The sequence below is a fragment of the Pipistrellus kuhlii genome, unplaced genomic scaffold (assembly GCF_014108245.1).
Source record: "Pipistrellus kuhlii isolate mPipKuh1 unplaced genomic scaffold, mPipKuh1.p scaffold_m20_p_43, whole genome shotgun sequence".
NCBI classification, from domain to species: domain Eukaryota; kingdom Metazoa; phylum Chordata; class Mammalia; order Chiroptera; family Vespertilionidae; genus Pipistrellus; species Pipistrellus kuhlii.
Window position 1 is genome coordinate 2,024,760 of NW_023425544.1, and position 6,569 is coordinate 2,031,328.

The following is a 6,569-nucleotide window of genomic DNA, read 5'->3' on the forward strand; positions in this document are numbered from 1 at the left end:
CTACGGGTCTGAACAATGAGTGAGGGCAGGAGAATCCGGGGTGACCTGAGAGCCACCCCTCCCGGCGCTGAGGAGAAGCGAGCATTCCCGAGGTGCTCAGATACCGCCCCGCGCCCTGCCTTCCCCCACGGGCTGCAGACAGGCGTATTTACACTCGATCTCTGGAGGAGAAGTAAACATAGAAAAAAATGCTTTCCTGGAAAAAAGCATTGGGGAGGGGGCCTTTTCCCAAACTGGAGGCATTCACTCACGGGTTCCGTGCGGAACACTCCAGAACGCCATCTCAGATCGTTAAGGTTGGGAGCTGACGGGACATTTCCAGTGACTCCCCCCCCCCCCCCCCCCACCCCCCCGCAGTTCTAGGAGCGTGAGAAACCCATCTTCCTGGGAAGATACCCACCTAAACACTCACCCTGGCCTCTCTGTTGTTATGGCGACAATACTCTCATGCCCTGGACACCACAGGCACCCAGCTCTGTGCCCCATTCAGTGTCCAAGGCGGCTCGGCGGCTGACAGAGGCCAGAGGCTGTGGGGCTCATTGGTTTGGGGACCTCCCCCTTACCTACTTGGCTGAAGGCTGAGAGGCCATGGCAATTTCTGGGTGGTTTTGTCAACCCTGAGCGAGATGGCCAGCACGCAGGGGGCTTTCAGGCAGTGGTAGCTACTGTGCCCTTGTGACCAGAGAATCTGCCAGGTCTCCTGGCAGGTCCATGCCATGCACTGTGGACTATCCACAGGGGCACCGAGCTGAGCGGGTCCCATCCCTCCCCTTGAGAGCTCCCTGGGAGGTGGGCAAGCAGGTGCCACCGCCTCCACGTGGCGTCCTTGGTGCTCCAAGAGCTGAGGACCACACTTCCCTACCCACCCGCCCCCAATCAGGGCAGAGCCTCCTCAGGTCGCCTCTAAAGAGGTCAGGGGACCCTCTGGGCACTTTTGACTTTCTCCCTGGCACATCAAGCCCTAAGATCTCCCCTGGGCTGAGATGAGAAAGGAGAAATAGTAACGACTGCCCAGAGGAGCTCCCACATCTGTGTGCTCTGTGCCGGCTGCAGTGCCAAGTAAGTCCGGTATCATCTCCTCGAATCCTCCCAGGAGCCCCATGACACAAGCACTATTGCTGTTCGTATCGCACAGAAGGGAAACTGGGGCACCACCTGCTATGTCACATGTTCAGGGTCACATGGTTGGTGTGGCTGAGCTGCTATTCAATCAAGGCCTCATGCCAGTGGCTCTCAGCCCCGGCTCCCAGCAGAATCACTGGGATTGTTTTAAAAGGTGCCAATGCCGGGCCCCGCTGGCATGACCTATGAACCAGGAGGACATGGTTCGATTCCCAGACAGGGCCCATGCCCGAGTTGTAGGCTCCATCCCCTGTTGGGGGTGTGCAAGAGGTAGCACATCAGTGATTCTTTCTCATCATTGATGTTTCTATCTCCCTCTCCCTCACCCTCCCTCTCTGAAATCAATCAATAAAAACACACTTAAATAAGTAAATAATAAAAGATGCCAAAGTCAGGCACACCCCAGACCAACACACCATGCATTCTGGGGGCAAGGAGTGAGAGATGTTGTGTTCTTAAAGCTCCCCAGAGATTCTGCCATGCTTTCGAGGCTGAGGTCTCCTGCAGCTCAGGAGGAGCCACCGGGGCATGATGGGTGATGGTAGATCTGCCAGATGCCAGGCTGCACCCAGGAGAGCACCCTGTGCCCAGGCTGTCCCAGAAGAAGGAGCAGAGAGAGCAAGGGCGAGTGTCAGCTATGTCTCCTCAATGGAGCCACTCGGCCGGGTGGGGGCGGGGTCCTGAGGGCCCAGAGCACAAAGGCTCCCTCTGCCCCGGGCGGTGCCCAGACACTGCCCCCTGCTCCCCCAGCCCCGTCTGAACTCTGCCCACAACTGGGGCCGGCACCTCGACCCCCCACATTCCGACGGGGACCCCACGAGGCAGGAACAGACAGGGCTTTCAGGACACACGCCTGTGGGGGATGAATTATTACCGAGAATTGTCTGCCATGAGCACGGGGTGGCATTTCACGTGCCAAAGGTTGGCTGGCCCCGCCCTGGCCCAGGCTGCTTGGCTCCAGGGCCCTCATTCCAACTGTGCGAGGACAGAAACTCTATTCTCTTCCCCAGCGAGAGGCCTCCACCCTCACCATCTGTGCACAGCCCCCAGGGAGCCCCCACCCCCACCCGGGGCCAAAGCCTCCGTTTTCCAGGCTCAGCACGGAGCGGATTAGGTGAGGGTGACTCAAAAGTCAAGCTTCCCAGGTCTCTGAGCCAGGGATTTGTATTGACGGGAAAGTCATTGTCAGTCCCAACCTGTTCTGGCTTCTCTGCACGGAGCCCTGACAAGTGCAGGCAGCCGGGGAGTGGGCGCGCTGCTCAGGGAAGGAGCCATCGCTTTGGGAGCCAGGTAGATCCTGGGTTTGAGTCCTGGTGCCACCACCTGAGGCCAGGGGGACTCAGGCACTCTCCTAGAGGTCTCTGACCTCAGTTTCCTTGTCTATAAAGTGGGGATGACAATCTTTACCTCCCAGGAATGCTGTAAGGTTGAAATGAAATAATGGACATGAAAAAGCTCTAAGTGGGGACATGGAGGGCACACAGCAGGGCGAGGCACAATGACTGTAAGGGACCTCAAAGACTTATTAAACACACACACACACACACACACACACACACACACACACATTATTGATTTCAGAGAAGGGAGAGGGAGAGAGAGAGAGAGAGGAACATCAATGAAGAGAGAGAATCATTGATCAGCTGCCTTCTGCATACCCACACTGGGGATTGAGTCTGCAACCCAGGCCTGTGCCCTTACCGGGAATCAAACCATGACTTCCTGGTTCATAGGTCGCTGCTCAACCACTGAGCTACTCTGGCCAGGCCTCAAACATTAATGTAATGCACCACCCTCATTCCATCCCCAGGGCCCCAGGTTGGGGCAGACCCAGTGCTGTCAGCAAACCCAAGCATATCCTCACAATGGATGGCTCTCCTTGCCTTCTGTACCAGAGAGCTGTTAGAGGCTGGCTGCTCAGATCGGTGGGTAGTGGCTGTCCCTGGGAGCTGCCCACTGGGCCCACGGAGGACACCGAGCAGTCAGCAATGCCTGCCACTAGAATGAGAAGTCGGGTGGTGGAATGCTAACTGTCGCCATTTCTATTTTCGGGCAAGGTCTAAATAATACTCTCACTCTAGTTTCTGCCTGGATTTCTGTGACAGCCTCCACCCTGATCTTCCTGCTTCTTCCCGCCCTCTGATCCTCAACTTCAGCTGCTGGAATGGATTTGAAAATGGAAATCTGACCATTTCACTCCTTTACCTGTCCCTGTCCCAGGGCCCTTCCCACTGCTCTGAGGATCAAACCACGCTCCCAGGGGTAACATTCAAGGCCTCCATGCACCCTCCGGTCTCATCTCCATGGCCACTCACTTCCAAATGTCCCAGCCTCAAACCCCATTACCTGAGGACCTTTAAGAACTGAGATGAGAATCTGAGGAACGTGGAAAGTCATACCGAAAACCATGTGCCCTGCCTCACAAGACCAGATGCAGATCAGACGGCAGCCCCGAGACCTCACTGCATTTGGCGAGTGAGCTGAGCCAACCGGAGGGAGCTGGTCAACTTCCAATGAACCCTGACGTGCACTTGAGCAGAGCTGTCATCCGGTTCACCCCTAACCACGCTGATGAGATTAGTCCCGAGTTGCCCCCGCAGAGGGGACTTTCTTTCCTCTCTCTCTCTCCTGATTGCCCATTCCAAGGCAAATCCCTTCGTCAGCAAGACACAGGTCGGAAGCTTCCAGGCCACCGCTGTGTGCAAAGCTTTTATGTCCGGGATCCAGGCATGCACTAGGGTCCCTGCCCCACCAGAGCCCGGTGGGGTTCCTCCTCATTCCCGCTGTCCCAGCTCTCGCTATTCCCTAGATATTTCAATCTTTCAACCTCACAAATTCCTGCCCTGATCTCCTGCTCTGGCCTGGCGTGGGGGCGAGCCTTGAAGATTCGGAGATGGCACAGTGCTAGTGTACCCTGAATATTTCAATGAACCTGTCAGGAAGGGGTGGTGGTCGAGAAGCACAACCCGCGTTGCATGGCTGGAGAGTGAGGATCTTATAAACAAATCTCAAAGGATCTGCATCTGTTCCAAAAGATTGGCACCTGTCCTGAAATCGCTAAGGAAGAGTCTAGGCTTGCTGAGGAGACAACCATTTGAATTAGTTCCTCGAGGGAAAATAGCTTCTTTAAAGAAAAGAATCCAAACAGGTTTCCTTCTTTCTAGCTTCTGTTTCACTTTTTCCATTTACGTGATGTAAAAGTTACAAGAACAGCACAAAGGATTCCCATATACTCTTCCCCCAGATTCACCTCTTGTTATTATTCACTTTTTGTGACATTTGCTTTATCGTTCTCTCTGTGCATTTTTTCCCTAAACCATTTGAGGGGAAATTGCCGTGGTGATATCCCCTTTACCCCTATATTTCCTCAGAAAATGGGCAGTCACATAACCACAGTACAATTAGCAAAACCAGGAAATTGAGCATCGACATAACATCATATCTAATTTACAGGTATTGTTCAAGATCGGAAAACCTTCCCAATGACGCCCTTTAGAGCAATTTTTTTCCTGTCCAAGTCCATTATCTCATTTTCTAGTTCATATTTTATTTTCACGTCTCTCAGTCTGCCTTACTGCCCAAGCACTTCCTCAGCCTTTCTTTGCTTTTTATGACAGTACTATTTTTTTAAAAAAATGTGTTTTTATTAATTTCAGAGAAAAGGGGAGAGGGAGAGAGAGGTAGACACATAAATGATGGGAGAGAATCATTGACTGGCTGCCTCCTGCACGCCCCCTACATGTGCCCTGACCTGAAAGCAAACCATGACTTCCTGATTCATAGTTCAACGCTCAACCACTGAGCCACACCAGCCAGGCGACAGTGCCATTTTTTAAGAGTATGTGCACTTATTTTGTAGAATATTCTTCAACTTTAATTTGTCAGATGTTTCCTTATTCAGGCTATGCACTTGAGGCAGGGATACTGCAGAAATGAGACCATGTCTTTCTCAGGGCATTAACATGATGTCAAGAACCACTTGATGTTGATTTGTCCTATTATTATTATTTTTTTTTTATAAGTTTTTATTGTTCATATTATTACAAATGTTCCTTTTTTTCCCCTCCACCATTGCTCTCCTCCACCAGGTTCCCACCCCACCCTCTGCCCTTTCCCCTCTCCCCATTGTCCTCATCCATAGGTGCACAGTTTATGTTCAGTCTCTTCCCACGCCCCCCTCTCCCCTTTTCCCCAAGAATCATCAGTTCACTCCCCTTCCATACCTCTGATTCTATTATATTCAACAGTTACTATTGTTCATCAGATTTTTTTAATTTCCTTGGTTTTTAGATTCACTTGTTGATAGTTACGTATTTGTTGTTCATAATTTTTATCTTGTTTACTTTCTCTTCTGAAAGAACCCCCTTCAGCAATTCATATAATTCTGATTTGGCGGTGATGAACTCCTTTAGCTTTTTTTTATTAGTGAAGCTCTTTATCTGGCCTTCGATTCTGAGTGATAGCTTTGCTGGGTAGATTATTTTTGGCTGTAGGTTCTTGCTGTTCATCACCTTGAATATTTCTTGCCATTCCCTTCTGGCCTGCATGGTTTCTGTTGAGAAGTCAGCTGACAATCGTATAGGTGCTCCTTTATAGGTAACTACCTTTTTTGCTCTTGCTTCTTTTAATATTCTCTCTTTGTCTTTTGCTCTTGGAATTTTAATAATGATGTGTCTCGGTGTGGTCCTCTTTGGATTCCTTTTGTTTGGAGTTCTGTGTGCTTCCTGGACTTGTAAGTCTAATTCTTTCACCAGGTGGGGGAAGTTTTCTGTCACTATTTCTTTCAGTATGTTTTCGATATCTTGCTCTCTTTCATCTTCTGGGACCCCAATAATTCTGATGTTGGTTCGCTTGAAGTTGTCCCAGAGGTTTCTTACATTATCTTCAATTTTCTGGATTTTCTTGCCTTCTAGCTTCTGTGGAGGAGTGTCTTCTGGCTCTTTATGTTCCAAATCTTTGACTTGATTCTTGTGATCTTCCCTTCTGTTTTTAGGACTCTGTAAAATATTTTTTATTTCAGACAATGTATTCTTTATTTCTTGTTGATCCCTTATCATTTCTCGATGACTCCTTATTAATTCTAGTTGATCTCTTTTCATATCCTCATAGGCCTTATCCATCTTTTCTAGGAAATTCTTGAAAAACCTTATAAGCGTAGATTTGAACTCTATATCCAGACGCTTTTTGTCCTCCATTTCTTTCGTTTGTGATCTATTTTGTTGTCGCATTTCACAGTTACTGATGGGACGGGGTTTCAGGGTGGAGCCTGCAGCTTTGGCTTCCGTCAGCCCCGCCCTCTGCGGGTCCTTCAGTGCTCACTGCCAGCACCTCTGAGAGAAAGGTGCCCTCGATTTTCGCCTGCTGCCAAACAGTCTATGCTCTCCCCCAATGAGTCCGGTATTGGGGTTCAGTTCAGTTGGAAGTGGAGTTGGAGGTGGCGTTCAGAG